The 18,754-nt window shown below is 35.8% G+C and overlaps 4 non-coding genes across 4 annotated transcripts; all 4 read right to left on the reverse strand.

The window, feature by feature from the left end:
• Nucleotides 1-2,104: 2,104 nt before the first annotated feature.
• Nucleotides 2,105-2,197, reverse strand: TRNAI-AAU (transfer RNA isoleucine (anticodon AAU)). The gene is given in 2 exon segments: nucleotides 2,105-2,140; nucleotides 2,160-2,197. It is a non-coding gene; the product is annotated as a tRNA-Ile (tRNA).
• Nucleotides 2,198-10,163: 7,966 nt separating this feature from the next.
• Nucleotides 10,164-10,256, reverse strand: TRNAI-UAU (transfer RNA isoleucine (anticodon UAU)). Its single transcript is given in 2 exon segments — nucleotides 10,164-10,199; nucleotides 10,219-10,256. It is a non-coding gene; the product is annotated as a tRNA-Ile (tRNA).
• Nucleotides 10,257-11,960: 1,704 nt separating this feature from the next.
• On the reverse strand, nucleotides 11,961-12,053 carry TRNAI-UAU (transfer RNA isoleucine (anticodon UAU)). The gene is given in 2 exon segments: nucleotides 11,961-11,996; nucleotides 12,016-12,053. It is a non-coding gene; the product is annotated as a tRNA-Ile (tRNA).
• An 813-nt stretch (nucleotides 12,054-12,866) lies between these two features.
• Nucleotides 12,867-12,959, reverse strand: TRNAI-UAU (transfer RNA isoleucine (anticodon UAU)). The gene is given in 2 exon segments: nucleotides 12,867-12,902; nucleotides 12,922-12,959. It is a non-coding gene; the product is annotated as a tRNA-Ile (tRNA).
• Nucleotides 12,960-18,754: the final 5,795 nt, after the last annotated feature.

Below are 18,754 nucleotides of genomic sequence, written 5' to 3' on the forward strand. Positions count from 1 at the left end.
ACAACCACTGGCTTAGGAGAACAGTGCCTTATCCATTATGCCAGTGGTGCTTACTGATGTCCTTATTTAAGACTGATAGGTTTTTAATAGTCAATTATTTATTTTTGAAAAAAAGTGAAGCTGTTTACTGTGTTCTTTGCATTACCAAGTCCAGCAAGAAATGTGCTGGTACTATCCAGAGCTGTCAGTATGGATTATCATGCTATATTGCAGAAAATCAATTTGATGCAATTGCTTTACCAACAGTATGTTAATCTTTTCCATTGCTGTTTTGTTGGCTGACTGAAGGAAGATATGCAGTGCATTTGAACCAAAGCAGATGTTAAATATTAATTTAATCAATGACTAATGACATAAGAAAAGGAAAAAAAAACAGTATATAAAGATACTCCAGGTGAGGCTTGAACTTACAACCTCGGCATGGCTCAACAGATACTGTCTTATAAGTACAACACGCTGACAAATTGCACCACTGAAGCACTTTTCAGCATTGATTGTTTATGCTAGATGTGGATTTTATTCAATACAATCAGCACAGTCATAAGAATTGAAAAAGAAAATCATTTTTGGTGATGAATGATAAGCAACAAAGGAACATGCATGCCAGATGGCACTTGAATAAGCTGTCCACGGTGATAAAAAAGGTTTAAAAAAACAACAACAACAACAATGTTATCATAATTAATGTCATATTTTAGCTTCTGTGGTCATTTTTTACAAGCTAAACACTGCAAGACTGTTTTACAGTTGAAGCAAGGATAAAATATCAACTCTAGTGATGAGACACTTGCTGTAATTACTTCCACCCCAAATGGGACTTGGACCCCCTGGCTTAGGAGGGCAGTGACTTATCCATTATGCCAGTGGTGCTTACTGATGTTCTTATTTAAGACTGTTAGGTTTTTAATAGTCAATTATTTATTTTTGAGGAAAAAGTGAAGCTGTTTACTGTGTTCTTTGCATTACCAAGTCCAGCAAGAAATGTGCTGGTACTATCCAGAGCTGTCAGTATGGATTATCATGCTATATTGCAGAAAATCAATTTGATGCAACTGCTTTACCAACAGTATGTTAATCTTTTCCATTGCTGTTTTGTTGGCTGACTGAAGGAAGATATGCAGTGCATTTGAACCAAAGCAGATGTGTGCTGACAACTTAAATGCACAATCATGTTTGTGTTTTTTCTTTCTTTCTTCCATCCTTTGTAATATCATATTAAATATTAAGGTAGCAGTTTTTAATCAATGACTAATGACATAAGAAAAGGAAAAAAAAACAGTATACAAAGATGCTCCAGGTGAGGCTTGAACTCACAACCTTGGCATTGCTCAACAGATACTGTATTATAAGTACAGCGCGCTGACCAATTGCGCCACTGGAGCACTTTGCAGCATTAATTGGTTAAGCTAGATGTGGATTTTATTCAATACAATCATACAGTCTTAAGAATTGAAAAAGAAAATCATTTTTGGTGATGAATGATGAGCAACAAAGGAACATGCATGCCAGATGGCACTTGAATAAGCTGTCCACGGTGATAAAAAAGGTTTAAAAAACCACAACAACAATGTTATCATAATTAATGTCATATTTTAGCTTATGTGGTCAATTTTTACAAGCTAAACACTGCAAGACTGTTTTACAGTTGAAGCAAGAATAAAATATCAACTCTAGTGATGAGACACTTGCTGTAATTACTTCCACCCCATATGGGACTTGGACCCTCTGTCTTAGGAGGACAGTGACTTATCCATTATGCCAGTGGTGCTTACTGATGTTCTTATTTAAGACTGATAGGTTTTGAATAGTCAATTATTTATTTTTGAGGAATAAGTGAAGCTGTTTACTGTGTTCTTTGCATTACAGAGTCCAGCAAGAAATGTGCTGGTACTATCCAGAGCTGTCAGTATGGATTATCATGCTATATTGCAGAAAATCAATTTGATGCAACTGCTTTACCAACAGTATGTTAATCTTTTCCATTGCTGTTTTGTTGGCTGACTTGAGGAAGATATGCAGTGCATTTGAACCAAAGCAGATGTTAAATATTAATTTAATCAATGACTAATGACATAAGAAAAGGAAAAAAAACAGTATACAAAGTTGCTCCAGGTGAGGCTTGAACTCACAAACTCGGCATTGCTCAACAGATACTGTCTTATTAGTACCGCGCACTGACCAATTGCGCCACTGGAGCACTTGGCAGCATTCATTGGTTATGCTGGATGTGGATTTTATTCAATACAATCAGTACAGTCATAAGAATTGAAAAAGAAAATTATTTTTGGTTATGAATGATGAGCAACAAAGGAACATGCATGCCAGATGGCACTTGAATAAGCTGTCCATGGTGATAGAAAAGGTTTTAAAAACAACAATGTTATCATAATTAATGTCATATTTTAGCTTCTGTGGTCATTTTTTACAAGCTAAACACTGCAAGACTGTTTTACAGTTGAAGCAAGGATAAAATATCAACTCTAGTGATGAGACACTTGCTGTAATTACTTCCACCCCATATGGGACTTGGACCCCCTGGCTTAGAAGGGCAGTGACTTATCCATTATGCCAGTGGTGCTTACTGATGTTCTTATTTAAGACTGTTAGGTTTTTAATAGTCAATTATTTATTTTTGAGGAAAAAGTGAAGCTGTTTACTGTGTTCTTTGCATTACAGAGTCCAGCAAGAAATGTGCTGGTACTATCCAGAGCTGTCAGTATGGATTATCATGCTATATTGCAGAAAATCAATTTGATGCAACTGCTTTACCAACATTATGTTAATCTTTTCCATTGCTGTTTTGTTGGCTGACTGAAGGAAGATATGCAGTGCATTTGAACCAAAGCAGATGTGTGCTGACAACTTAAATGCACAATCATGTTTGTGTTTTTTCTTTCTTTCTTCCATCCTTTGTAATATCATATTAAATATTAAGGTAGCAGTTTATAATCAATGACTAATGACATAAGAAAGGGAAAAAAAACAGTATACAAAGATGCTCCAGGTGAGGCTTGAACTCACAACCTCGGCATTGCTCAACATATACTGTCTTATAAGTACAGCACGCTGACAAATTGCACCACTGGAGCATTTTGCAGCATTGATTGTTTATGCTAGATGTGGATTTTATTCAATACAATCAGTACAGTCATAAGAATTGAAAAAGAAAATCATTTTTGGTGATGAATGATGAGCAACAAAGGAACATGCATGCCAGATGGCACTTGAATAAGCTGTCCACGGTGATAGAAAAGGTTTAAAAAACAACAACAACAATGTTATCATAATTAATGTCATATTTTAGCTTCTGTGGTAATTTTTTACAAGCTAAACACTGCAAGACTGTTTTACAGTTGAAGCAAGGATAAAATATCAACTCTAGTGATGAGACACTTGCTGTAATGACTTCCAACTCAGACGGGACTTAAACCCACAACCACAGGCTTAGGAGAACAGTGCCTTACCCATTATGCCAGTGGTGCTTACTGATGTTCTTATTTAGGACAGTTAGGTTTTTAATAGTCAATTATTTATTTTTGAAGAAAAGTGAAGCTGTTTACTGTGTTCTTTGCATTGCCAAGTCCAGCAAGAAATGTGCTGGTACTATCCAGAGCTGTCAGTATGGATTATCATGCTATATTGCAGAAAATCAATTTGATGCAACTGCTTTACCAACAGTATGTTAATCTTTTCCATTGCTGTTTTGTTGGCTGACTGAAGGAAGATATGCAGTGCATTTGAACCAAAGCAGATGTGTGCTGACAACTTAAATGCACAATCATGTTTGTGTTTTTTCTTTCTTTCTTCCATCCTTTGTAATATCATATTAAATATTAAGGTAGCAGTTTATAATCAATGACTAATGTCAAGGAAAAAAAACAGTATACAAAGATGCTCCAGGTGAGGCTTGAACTCTCAACCTCAGCATTGCTCAACAGATACTGTCTAAGAAGTACCGCGTGCTGACCAATTGCACCACTGGAGCACTTTGCAGCATTCATTGGTTATGCTAGATGTGGATTTTATTCAATACAATCAGTACAGTCATAAGAATTGAAAAAGAAAATCATTTTTGGTGATGAATTATGAGCAACAAATGAACATGCATGTCAGATGGTACTTGAATAAGCTGTCCACTGTGATAGAAAAGGTTTTAAAAAAACAACAACAATGTTATCATAATAAATGTCATATTTTAGCTTCTGTGGTCATTTTTTGCAAGCTAAACACTGCAAGACTGTTTTACAGTTGAAGCAAGGCTAATATATCAACTCTAGTGATGAGACACTTGCTGTAATGACTTCCACCCCATATGGGACTTGGACCCCCTGGCTTAGGAGGGCAGTGACTTATCCATTATGCCAGTGGTGCTTACTGATGTCCTTATTGAAGACTGATAGGTTTTTAATAGTCAATTATTTATTTTTGAAAAACAGTGAAGCTGTTTTTCTGTGTTCTTTGCATTACCAAGTCCAGCAAGAAATGTGCTGGTACTAACCATAGCTGTCAGTATGGATTATCATGCTATATTGCAGAAAATCAATTTGATGCAACTGCTTTACCAACAGTATGTTAATCTTTTCCATTGCTGTTTTGTTGGCTGACTGAAGGAAGATATGCAGTGCATTTGAACCAAAGCAGATGTGTGCTGACAACTTAAATGCACAATCATGTTTGTGTGCTTTCTTTCTTTCTTCCATCCTTTGTAATATCATATTAAATATTAAGGTAGCAGTTTATAATCAATGACTAATGACAAGGAAAAAAAACAGTATACAAAGATGCTCCAGGTGAGGCTTGAACTCAAAACCTTGGCATTGCTCAACAGATACTGTCTTATAAGTACCGCGCGCAGACCAATTGCGCCACTGGAGCACTTTGTAGCATTAATTTGTTATGCTAGATGTGGATTTTATTCAATACAATCAGTACAGTCATAAGAATTGAAAAAGAAAATCATTTTTGGTGATGAATGATGATCAACAAAGGAACATGCATGCCAGATGGCACTTGAATAAGCTGTCCACGGTGATAGAAAAGGTTTAAAAAACAACAACAACAATGTTATAATAATTAATGTCATATTTTAGCTTCTGTAGTCATTTTTTACAAGCTAAACACTGCAAGAATGTTTTACAGTTAAAGCAAGGATAAAATATCAACTCTAGTGATGAGACACTTTCTGTAATGACTTCCAACTCAGACCGGACTTAAACCCACAACCACTAGCTTAGGAGAACAGTGCCTTATCCATTATGCCAGTGGTGCTTACTGATGTCCTTATTTAAGACTGATAGGTTTTTAATAGTCAATTATTTATTTTTGAAAAAAAGTGAAGCTGTTTACTGTGTTCTTTGCATTGCCAAGTCCAGCAAGAAATGTGCTGGTACTATCCAGAGCTGTCAGTATGGATTATCATGCTATATTGCAGAAAATCAATTTGATGCAACTGCTTTACCAACAGTATGTTAATCTTTTCCGTTGCTGTTTTGTTGGCTGACTGAAGGAAGATATGCAGTGCATTTGAACCAAAGCAGATGTGTGCTGACAACTTAAATGCACAATCATGTTTGTGTTTTTTCTTTCTTTCTTCCATCCTTTGTAATATCATATTAAATATTAAGGTAGCAGTTTATAATCAATGACTAATGACAAGGAAAAAAAATAGTATACAAAGATGCTCCAGGTGAGGCTTGAACTCAAAACCTCAGCATTGCTCAACAGATACTGTCTTATAAGTACCGCGCGCAGACCAATTGTGCCACTGGAGCACTTTGTAGCTCTATTTTGTTATGCTAGATGTGGATTTCATTCAATACAATCAGTACAGTCATAAGAATTGAAAAAGAAAATCATTTTTGGTGATGAATGATGAGCAACAAAGGAACATGCATGCCAGATGGCACTTGAATAAGCTGCCCACGGTGATAGAAAAGGTTTAAAAAAAAACAACAATGTTATTTTTGTCATATTTTAGCTTCTGTGGTCATTTTTTACAAGCTAAACACTGCAAGACTGTTTTACAGTTGAAGCAAGGATAACATATCAACTCTAGTGATGAGGCACTTGCTGTAATGACTTCCAACTCAGACGGGACTTAAACCCACAACCACTGGCTTAGGAGAACAGTGCCTTATCCATTATGGCAGTGGTGCTTACTGATGTCCTTATTTAAGACTGATAGGTTTTTAATGGTCAATTATTTATTTTTGAAAAAAAGTGAAGCTGTTTACTGTGTTCTTTGCATTACCAAGTCCAGCAAGAAATGTGCTGGTACTAACCAGAGCTGTCAGTATGGATTATCATGCTATATTGCAGAAAATCAATTTAATGCAACTGCTTTACCAATAGTATGTTAATCTTTTCCATTGCTGTTTTGTTGGCTGACTGAAGGAAGATATGCAGTTCATTTGAACCAAAGCAGATGTGTGCTGACAACTTAAATGCACAATCATGTTTGTGTGCTTTCTTTCTTTCTTTCTTCCATCCTTTGTAATATCATATTAAATATTAAGGTAGCAGTTTATAATCAATGACTAATGACAAGGAAAAAAAAAACAGTATACAAAGATGCTCCAGGTGAAGCTTGAACTCAAAACCTCAGCATTGCTCAACAGATACTGTCTTATAAGTACCGCGCGCAGACCAATTGCGCCACTGGAGCACTTTGCAGCATTAATTTGTTATGCTAGATGTGGATTTTATTCAATACAATTAGTACAGTCATAAGAATTGAAAAAGAAAATCATTTTTGGTGATGAATGATGAGCAACAAAGGAACATGCATGCCAGATGGCACTTGAATAAGCTGCCCACGGTGATAGAAAAGGTTTAAAAAAAAACAACAACAATGTTATTTTTGTCATATTTTAGCTTCTGTGGTCATTTTTTACAAGCTAAACACTGCAAGACTGTTTTACAGTTGAAGCAAGGATAAAATATCAACTCTAGTGATGAGGCACTTGCTGTAATGACTTCCAACTCAGACGGGACTTAAACCCACAACCACTGGCTTAGGAGAACAGTGCCTTATCCATTATGGCAGTGGTGCTAACTGATGTCCTTATTTAAGACTGATAGGTTTTTAATAGTCAATTATTTATTTTTGAAAAAAAAAGCTGTTTACTGTGTTCTTTGCATTAACAAGTCCAGCAAGAAATGTGCTGGTACTAACCAGAGCTGTCAGTATGGATTATCATGCTATATTGCAGAAGATCAATTTGATGCAACTGCTTTACCAACAGTATGTTAATCTTTTCCATTGCTGTTTTGTTGGCTGACTGAAGGAAGATATGCAGTGCATTTGAACCAAAGCAGATGTGTGCTGACAACTTAAATGCACAATCATGTTTGTGTGTTTTCTTTCTTTCTTCCATCCTTTGTAATATCATATTAAATATTAAGGTAGCAGTTTATAATCAATGACTAATGACATAAGAAAAGGAAAAAAAAACAGTATACAAAAAAACTCCATGTGAGGTTTGAACTCACAACCTCGGCATTGCTCAACAGATACTGTCTTATAAGTACCGCGCGCTGACCAATTGCGCCACTGGAGCGCTTTGCAGCATTAATTGGTTATGCTAGATGTGGATTTTATTCAATACAATCAGTACAGTCATAAGAATTGAAAAAGAAAATCATTTTTGGTGATGAATGATGAGCAACAAAGTAACATGCATGCCAGATGGCACTTGAATAAGCTGTCCACGGAGATAGAAAAGGTTTAAAAAACAACTACAACAATGTTATCATAATTAATGTCATATTTTAGCTTCTGTGGTAATTTTTTACAAGCTAAACACTGCAAGACTGTTTTACAGTTGAAGCAAGGATAAAATATCAACTCTAGTGATGAAACACTTGCTGTAATGACTTCCAACTCAGACGGGACTTAAACCCACAACCACAGGCTTAGGAGAACAGTGCCTTACCCATTATGCCAGTGGTGCTTACTGATGTTCTTATTTAGGACAGTTAGGTTTTTAATAGTCAATTATTTATTTTTGAAAACAATTGAAGCTGTTTACTGTGTTCTTTGCATTACCAAGTCCAGCAAGAAATGTGCTGGTACTATCCAGAGCTGTCAGTATGGATTATCATGCTATATTGCAGAAAATCAATTTGATGCAACTGCTTTACCAACAGTATGTTAATCTTTTCCATTGCTGTTTTGTTGGCTGACTGAAGGAAGATATGCAGTGCATTTGAACCAAAGCAGATGTGTGCTGACAACTTAAATGCACAATCATGTTTGTGTTTTTTCTTTCTTTCTTCCATCCTTTGTAATATCATATTAAATATTAAGGTAGCAGTTTATAATCAATGACTAATGTCAAGGAAAAAAAACAGTATACAAAGATGCTCCAGGTGAGGCTTGAACTCTCAACCTCAGCATTGCTCAACAGATACTGTCTTATAAGTACCGCGTGCTGACCAATTGCACCACTGGAGCACTTTGCAGCATTCGTTGGTTAAGCTAGATGTGGATTTTATTCAATACAATCAGTACAGTCATAAGAATTGAAAAAGAAAATCATTTTTGGTGATGAATTATGAGCAACAAATGAACATGCATGTCAGATGGTACTTGAATAAGCTGTCCACGGTGATAGATAAGGTTTAAAAAAAACAACAACAATGTTATCATAATAAATGTCATATTTTAGCTTCTGTGGTCATTTTTTGCAAGCTAAACACTGCAAGACTGTTTTACAGTTGAAGCAAGGCTAAAATATCAACTCTAGTGATGAGACACTTGCTGTAATGAATTCCACCCCATATGGGAATTGGACCCCCTGGCTTAGGAGGGCAGTGACTTATCCATTATGCCAGTGGTGCTTACTGATGTCCTTTTTGAAGACTGATAGGTTTTTAATAGACAATTATTTATTTTTGAAAAAAAGTTAAGCTGTTTACTGTGTTCTTTGCATTACCAAGTCCAGCAAGAAATGTGCTGGTACTAACCAGAGCTGTCAGTATGGATTATCATGCTATATTGCAGAAAATCAATTTGATGCAACTGCTTTACCAACAGTATGTTAATCTTTTCCATTGCTGTTTTGTTGGCTGACTGAAGGAAGATATGCAGTGCATTTGAACCAAAGCAGATGTGTGCTGACAACTTAAATGCACAATCATGTTTGTGTTTTTTCTTTCTTTCTTCCATCCTTTGTAATATCATATTAAATATTAAGGTAGCAGTTTATAATCAATGACTAATGACATAAGAAAAGGAAAAAAAAACAGTATACAAAGATGCTCCAGGTGAGGCTTGAACTCACAACCTCGGCATTGCTCAACAGATACTGTTTTATAGGAACCGCGTGCTGCCCAATTTCACCACTGGAGCACTTTGCAGCATTAACTGGTTATGCTAGACATGGATTTTATTCAATACAATCAGTACAGTCATAAGAATTGAAAAAGAAAATAATTTTTGGTGATGAATGATGAGCAACAAAGGAACATGCATGCCAGATGGCACTTGAATAAGCTGTCCACGGTGATAGAAAAGGTTTAAAAAACAACAACAACAACAATGTTATCATAATAAATGTCATATTTTAGCTTCTGTGGTCATTTTTTGCAAGCTAAACACTGCAAGACTGTTTTACAGTTGAAGCAAGGATAAAATATCAACTCTAGTGATGAGACACTTGCTGTAATGACTTCCACCCCATATGGGACATGGACCCCCTGGCTTAGGAGGGCAGTGACTTATCCATTATGCCAGTGGTGCTTACTGATGTTCTTATTTAAGACTGTAAGGTTTTTAATAGTCAATTATTTATTTTTGAGCAAAAAGTTAAGCTGTTTACTGTGTTCTTTGCATTACCAAGTCCAGCAAGAAATGTGCTGGTACTAACCAGAGCTGTCAGTATGGATTATCATGCTTATTGCAGAAAATCAATTTGATGCAACTGCTTTACCAACAGTATGTTAATCTTTTCCATTGCTGTTTTGTTGGCTGACTGAAGGAAGATATGCAGTGCATTTGAACCAAAGCCGATGTGTGCTGACAACTTAAATGCACAATCATGTTTGTGTTTTTTCTTTCTTTCTTCCATCCTTTGTAATATTATATTAAATATTAAGGCTACCAGTTTATAATCAATGACAAATGACATAAGAAAAGGGAAAAAAAAAACAGTATACAAAGCTGCTCCAGGTGAGGCTTGAACTCACAACCTCGGCATTGCTCAACAGATACTGTCTTATAAGTACCGTGCGCTGACCAATTGCGCCACTGGAGCACTTAGCAGAAACAGTTGGTTATGCTAAATGTGGATTTTATTCAATACAATCAGTACAGTCATAAGAATTGAAAAATAAAATCATTTTTGGTGATGAATGATGAGCAACAAACGAACGTGCATGCCAGATGGCACTTGAATAAGCTGTCCACGGTGATAGAAAAGGTTTATAAAAAAACAACAACAATGCTATCATAATAAATGTCATTTTTTAGCTTCTGTGGTCATTTTTTACAAGCTAAACACTGCAAGACTGTTTTACAGTTGAAGCAAGGATAAAATATTAACTCTAGTGATGAGACACTTGCTGTAATGACTTCCACCCCAAATGGGACTTGGACCCCCTGGCTTAGGAGGGCAGTGACTTATCCATTATGCCAGTGGTGCTTACTGATGTTCTTATTTAAGACTGTTAGGTTTTTAATAGTCAATTATTTATTTTTGAGGAAAAAGTGAAGCTGTTTACTGTGTTCTTTGCATTACCAAGTCCAGCAAGAAATGTGCTGGTACTATCCAGAGCTGTCAGTATGGATTATCATGCTATATTGCAGAAAATCAATTTGATGCAACTGCTTTACCAACAGTATGTTAATCTTTTCCTTTGCTGTTTTGTTGGCTGGCTGACTGAAGGAAGATATGCAGTGCATTTGAACCAAAGCAGATGTGTGCTGACAACTTAAATGCACAATCATGTTTGTGTTTTTTCTTTCTTTCTTCCATCCTTTGTAATATCATATTAAATATTAAGGTAGCAGTTTATAATCAATGACTAATGACATAAGAAAAGGAAAAAAAACAGTAGACAAACATGGTCCAGGCGAGGCTTGAACTCAAAACCTCAGCATTGCTCTACAGATACTATCTTATAAGTACCATGCGCGGACCAATTGCACCGCTGGAGCACTTTGCAGCATTGATTTGTTATGCTAGATGTGATACAATCAGTACAGTCATAAGAATTGAAAAAGAAAATCATTTTTGGAGATGAATGATGAGAAACAAAGGAACATGCATGCCAGATGGCACTTGAATAAGCTGTCCACGGTGATAGAAAAGGTTTAAAAAAAACAACAACAATGTTATCATAATAAATGTCATATTTTAGCTTCTGTGGTCATTTTTTGCAAGCTAAACACTGCAAGACTGTTTTACAGTTGAAGCAAGGATAAAATATCAACTCTAGTGATGAGATACTTGCTGTAATGAATTCCACCCCATAGGGGACTTGGACCCCCTGGCTTAGGAGGGCAGTGACTTATCCATTATGCAAGTGGTGCTTACTGATGTTCTTATTTAAGACTGTCAGGTTTTTAATAGTCAATTATTTATTTTTGAGGAAAAAGTGAAGCTGTTTACTGTGTTCTTTGCATTACCAAGTCCAGCAAGAAATGTGCTGATGTGCTGGTACTATCCAGAGCTGTTAGTATGGATTATCATGCTATATTGCAGAAAATCAATATGATGCAACTGCTTTACCAACAGTATGTTAATCTTTTCCATTGCTGTTTTGTTGGCTGACTGAAGGAAGATATGCAGTGCATTTGAACCAAAGCAGATGTGTGCTGACAACTTAAATGCACAATCATGTTTGTGTTATTTCTTTCTTTCTTCCATCCTTTGTAATATCATATTAAATATTAAGGAAGCAGTTTATAATCAATGACTAATGACATAAGAAAAGGAAAAAAAAACAGTATACAAAGATGCTCCAGGTGAGGCTTGAACTCACAACCTCGGCATTGCTCAACATATTCTGTCTTATAAGTACCGCGCGCTGACCAATTGCACCACTGGAGCACTTTACAGCATTAGTTGGTTTTGCTAGATGTGGATTTTATTCAATACAATCAGTACAGTCATAAGAATTGAAAAAGAAAATAATTTTTGGTGATGAATGATGAGCAACAAAGGAACATGCATGCCAGATGGCACTTGAATAAGCTGTCCACGGTGATAGAAAAGGTTTAAAAAACAACAACAACAATGTTATCATAATTAATGTCATATTTTAGCTTCTGTGGTCATTTTTTGCAAACTAAACACTGCAAGACTGTTTTACAGTTGAAGCAAGGATAAAATATCAACTCTAGTGATGAGACACTTGCTGTAATGACTTCCAACTCAGACGGGACTTAAACCCACAAGCACTGGCTTAGGAGAACAGTGCCTTATCCATTATGCCAGTGGTGCTTACTGATGTCCTTATTTAAGACTGATAGGTTTTTAATAGTCAATTATTTATTTTTGAGGAAAAAGTGAAGCTGTTTACTGTGTTCTTTGCATTACCAAGTCCAGCAAGAAATGTGCTGGTACTATCCAGAGCTGTCAGTATGGATTATCATGCTATATTGCAGAAAATCAATTTGATGCAACTGCTTTACCAACAGTATGTTAATCTTTTAAATTGCTGTTTTGTTGGCTGACTGAAGGAAGATATGCAGTGCATTTGAACCAAAGCAGATGTGTGCTGACAACTTAAATGCACAATCATGTTTGTGTTATTTCTTTCTTTCTTCCATCCTTTGTAATATCATATTAAATATTAAGGAAGCAGTTTATAATCAATGACTAATGACATAAGAAAAGGAAAAAAAAAACAGTATACAAAGATGCTCCAGGTGAGGCTTGAACTCACAACCTCGGCATTGCTCAACATATACTGTCTTATAAGTACCGCGCGCTGACCAATTGCACCACTGGAGCACTTTGCAGCATTAGTTGGTTTTGCTAGATGTGGATTTTATTCAATACAATCAGTACAGTCATAAGAATTGAAAAAGAAAATAATTTTTGGTGATGAATGATGAGCAACAAAGGAACATGCATGCCAGATGGCACTTGAATAAGCTGTCCACGGTGATAGAAAAGGTTTAAAAAACAACAACAACAATGTTATCATAATTAATGTCATATTTTAGCTTCTGTGGTCATTTTTTGCAAGCTAAACACTGCAAGACTGTTTTACAGTTGAAGCAAGGATAAAATATCAACTCTAGTGATGAGACACTTGCTGTAATGACTTCCAACTCAGACGGGAGTTAAACCCACAAGCACTGGCTTAGGAGAACAGTGCCTTATCCATTATGCCAGTGGTGCTTACTGATGTCCTTATTTAAGACTGATAGGTTTTTAATAGTCAATTATTTATTTTTGAGGAAAAAGTGAAGCTGTTTACTGTGTTCTTTGCATTACCAAGTCCAGCAAGAAATGTGCTGGTACTATCCAGAGCTGACAGTATGGATTATCATGCTATATTGCAGAAAATCAATTTGATGCAACTGCTTTACCAACAGTATGTTAATCTTTTAAATTGCTGTTTTGTTGGCTGACTGAAGGAAGATATGCAGTGCATTTGAACCAAAGCAGATGTGTGCTGACAACTTAAATGCACAATCATGTTTGCGTTTTTTCTTTCTTTATTCCATCCTTTGTAATATCATATTAAATATTAAGGAAGCAGTTTATAATCAATGACTAATGACATAAGAAAAGGAAAAAAAAAACAGTATACAAAGATGCTCCAGGTGAGGCTTGAACTCACAACCTCTGCATTGCTCAACAGATTCTGTCTTATAAATACCGCGCGCTGACCAATTGCGCCACTGGAGCTCTTTGCAGCATTAATTGGTTATGCTAGATGTGGATTTTATTCAATACAATCAGTACAGTCATAAGAATTGAAAAAGAAAATCATTTTTGGTGATGAATGATGAGCAACAAAGGAACATGCATGCCAGATGGCACTTGAATAAGCTGTCCACGGTGATAGAAAAGGTTTAAAAAACAACAACAACAATGTTATCATAATTAATGTCATATTTTAGCTTCTGTGGTCACTTTTTACAAGCTAAACACTGCAAGACTGTTTTACAGTTGAAGCAAGGATAAAATATCAACTCTACTGATGAGACACTTGCTGTAATGACTTCCAACTCAGACGGGACTTAAACCCACAACCACTGGCTTAGGAGAACAGTGCCTTATCCATTATGCCAGTGGTGCTCACTGATGTCCTTATTTAAGACTGTTAGGTTTTTAATAGTCAATTATTTATTTTTGAAAAAAAGTGAAGCTGTTTACTGTGTTCTTTGCATTACCAAGTCCAGCAAGAAATGTGCTGGTACTATCCAGAGCTGTCAGTATGGATTATCATGCTATATTGCAGAAAATCAATTTGATGCAACTGCTTTACCAACAGTATGTTAATCTTTTAAATTGCTGTTTTGTTGGCTGACTGAAGGAAGATATGCAATGCATTTGAACCAAAGCAGATGTGTGCTGACAACTTAAATGCACAATCATGTTTGTGTTTTTTCTTTCTTTCTTCCATCCTTTGTAATATCATATTAAATATTAAGGTAGCAGTTTATAATCAATGACTAATGACATAAGAAAAGGAAAAAAAAATAGTATACAAAGATGCTCCAGGTGAGGCTTGACCTCACAACCTTGGCATTGCTCAACAGATACTGTCTTATAAGTTTTGCGTGCTAACCAATTGCGCCACTGGAGCACTTTGCAGCATTAATTGGTTATGCTAGATGTGGATTTTATTCAATACAATCAGTACATTCATAAGAATTGAAAAAGAAAATCATTTTTGGTGATGAATGATGAGCAACAAAGGAACATGCATGCCAGATGGCACTTGAATAAGCTGTCCACGGTGATAGAAAAGGTTTAAAAAACAACAACAACAATGTTATCATAATAAATGTCATATTTTAGCTTCTGTGGTCATTTTTTACAAGCTAAACACTGCAAGACTGTTTTACAGTTGAAGCAAGGATAAAATATCAAATCTAGTGATGAGACACTTGCTGTAATGACTTCCAACTCAGACGGGACTTAAACCCACAACCACTGGCTTAGGAGAACAGTGCCTTATCCATTATGCCAGTGGTGCTTACTGATGTCCTTATTTAAGACTGATAGGTTTTTAATAGTCAATTATTTATTTTTGAAAAAAAGTGAAGCTGTTTACTGTGTTCTTTGCATTACCAAGTCCAGCAAGAAATGTGCTGGTACTATCCAGAGCTGTCAGTATGGATTATCATGCTATATTGCAGAAAATCAATTTGATGCAACTGCTTTGCCAACAGTATGTTAATCTTTTCCATTGCTGTTTTGTTGGCTGATTGAAGGAAGATATGCACTGCATTTGAACCAAAGCAGATGTGTGCTGACAACTTAAATGCACAATCATGTTTGTGTTTTTTCTTTCTTCCTTCCTTTGTAATATCATATTAAATATTAAGGTAGCAGTTTATAATCAATGACTAATGACATAAGAAAAGGAAAAAAAAAATAGTGTACAAAGATACTCAAGGTGAGGCTTGACCTCACAACCTTGGCATTGCTCAACAGATACTGTATTATAAGCTTCACGCGCTGACCAATTGCGCCACTGGAGCACTTTGCAGCATTAATTGGTTATGCTAGATGTGGATTTTATTCAATACAATCAGTACATTCATAAGAATTGAAAAAGAAAATCATTTTTGGTGATGAATGATGAGCAACAAAGGAACATGCATGCCAGATGGCACTTGAATAAGCTGTCCACGGTGATAGAAAAGGTTTTAAAAACAACAACAACAACAACAATGTTATCATAATAAATGTCATATTTTAGCTTCTGTGATCATTTTTTACAAGCTAAACACTGCAAGACTGTTTTACAGTTGAAGCAAGGATAAAATATCAACTCTACTGATGAGACACTTGCTGTAATGACTTCCAACTGAGACGGGACTTAAACCCACAACCACTGGCTTAGGAAAACAGTGCCTTATCCATTATGCCAGTGGTGCTTACTGATGTCCTTATTTAAGACTGATAGGTTTTTAATAGTCAATTATTTATTTTTTGAAAAAATATGAAGTTGTTTACTGTGTTCTTTGCTTTACCAAGTCCAGCAAGAAATGTGCTGGTACTATCCAGAGCTGTCAGTATGGATTATCATGCTATATTGCAGAAAATCAATTTGATGCAACTGCTTTACCAACAGTATGTTATTCTTTTCCATTGCTGTTTTGTTGGCTGACTGAAGGAAGATATGCAGTGCATTTGAACCAAAGCAGATGTGTGCTGACAACTTAAATGCACAATCATGTTTGTGTGTTTTCTTTCTTTCTTCCATCCTTTGTAATATCATATTAAATATTAAGGTAGCAGTTTATAATCAATGACTAATGACATAAAAAAGGGAAAAAAAACTTTATACAAAGCTGCTCCAGGTGAGGCATGAACTCACAACTTCGGCATTTCTCAACAGATACTGTCTTATAAGTACCACGCGCTGACCAATTGCGCCACTGGAGCACTTTGCAGCATTAATTGGTTATGCTAGATGTGGATTTTATTCAATACAATCAGTACATTCATAAGAATTGAAAAAGAAAATCATTTATGGTGATGAATGATGAGCAACAAAGGGACATGCATGCCAGATGGCACTTGAATAAGCTGTCCACGGTGATAGAAAAGGTTTAAAAAACAACAACAACAATGTTATCATAATGTCATATTTTAGCTTCTGTGGTCATTTTTTACAAGCTAAACACTGCAGGACTGTTTTACAGTTGAAGCAAGGATAAAATATAAACTCTAGTGATGAGACACTTGCTGTAATGAATTTCCAACTCAGACGGGACTTAAACCCACAACCACTGGCTTAGGAGAACAGTGCCTTATTCATTATGCCAGTGGTGCTTACTGATGTCCTTATTTAAGACTGATAGGGTTTTAATAGTCAATTATTTATTTTTGAGAAAAAAAAAATTGAAGCTGTTTACTGTGTTCTTTGCATTACCAAGTCCAGCAAGAAATGTGCTGGTACTATCCAGAGCTGTCAGTGTGGATTATCATGCTATATTGCAGAAAATCAATTTGATGCAACTGCTTTACCAACAGTATGTTAATCTTTTCCATTGCTGTTTTGTTGGCTGACTGAAGGAAGATATGCAGTGCATTTGAACCAAAGCAGATGTGTGCTGACAACTTAAATGCACAATCATGTTTGTGTTTTTTCTTTCTTTCTTCCATCCTTTGTAATATCATATTAAATATTAAGGTAGCAGTTTATAATCAATGACTAATGACATAAGAAAAGGAAAAAAAAAACAGTACACAAAGATGCTCCAAGTGAGGCTTGAACTCACAACCTCGGCATTGCTCAACAGATACTGTCTTATAAGTTTCGCGCGCTGACCAATTGCGCCACTGGAGCATTTTGCAGCATTAATTGGTTATGCTAGATGTGGATTTTATTCAATACAATCAGTACATTCATAAGAATTGAAAAAGAAAATCATTTTCAGTGATGAATGATGAGCAACAAAGGAACATGCATGCCAGATGGCACTTGAATAAGCTGTCCACGGTGATAGAAAAGGTTTAAAAAACAACAACAACAATGTTATCATAATAAATGTCATATTTTAGCTTATGTGGTCATTTTTTACAAGCTAAACACTGCAAGACTGTTTTACAGTTGAAGCAAAGATAAAATATCAACTCTAGTGATGAGACACTTGCTGTAATGACTTCCAACTCAGACGGGACTTAAACCCACAACCACTGGCTTAGGAAAACACTGCCTTATCCATTATGCCAGTGGTGCTTACTGATGTCATTATTTAAGACTGATAGGTTTTTAATAGTCAATTATTTATTTTTGAAAAAAAGTGAAGCTGTTTACTGTGTTCTTTGCATTACCAAGTCCAGCAAGAAATGTGCTGGTACTATCCAGAGCTGTCAGTATGGATTATCATGCTATATTGCAGAAAATCAATTTGATGCAACTGCTTTACCAACAGTATGTTAATCTTTTCCATTGCTGTTTTGTTGGCTGACTGAAGGAAGATATGCAGTGCATTTGAACCAAAGCAGATGTGTGCTGACAACTTAAATGCACAATCATGTTTGTGTTTTTTCTTTCTTCCATCCTTTGTAATATCATATTAAATATTAAGGTAGCAGTTTATAATCAATGACTAATGACATAAAAAAAGGAAAAAAAAAATATTATACAAATCTGTTCCAAGTGAGGCTTGAACTCACAACATCGGCATTGCTCAACAGATACTGTCTTATAAGTACCGCGCGCTGACCAATTGCGCCACTGGAGCACTTTGCAGCATTAATTAGTTATGCTAGATGTGGATTTTATTCAATACAATCAGTACAGTCATAAGAATTGAAAAAGAAAATCATTTTTGGTGATGAATGATGAGCAACAAAGGAACATGCATGCCAGATGGCACTTGAATAAGCTGTCCACGGTGATAGAAAAGGTTTAAAAAAACAACAGCAACAATGTTATCATAATTAATGTCATATTTTAGCTTCTGTGGTCACTTTTTACAAGCTAAACACTGCAAGACTGTTTTACAGTTGAAGCAAGGATAAAATATCAACTCTACTGATGAGACACTTGCTGTAATGACTTCCAACTCAGACGGGACTTAAACCCACAACCACTGGCTTAGGAGAAC

Source organism: Pseudophryne corroboree, unplaced genomic scaffold (assembly GCF_028390025.1).
Source record: "Pseudophryne corroboree isolate aPseCor3 unplaced genomic scaffold, aPseCor3.hap2 scaffold_1186, whole genome shotgun sequence".
Taxonomy (NCBI): Eukaryota; Metazoa; Chordata; class Amphibia; order Anura; family Myobatrachidae; genus Pseudophryne; species Pseudophryne corroboree.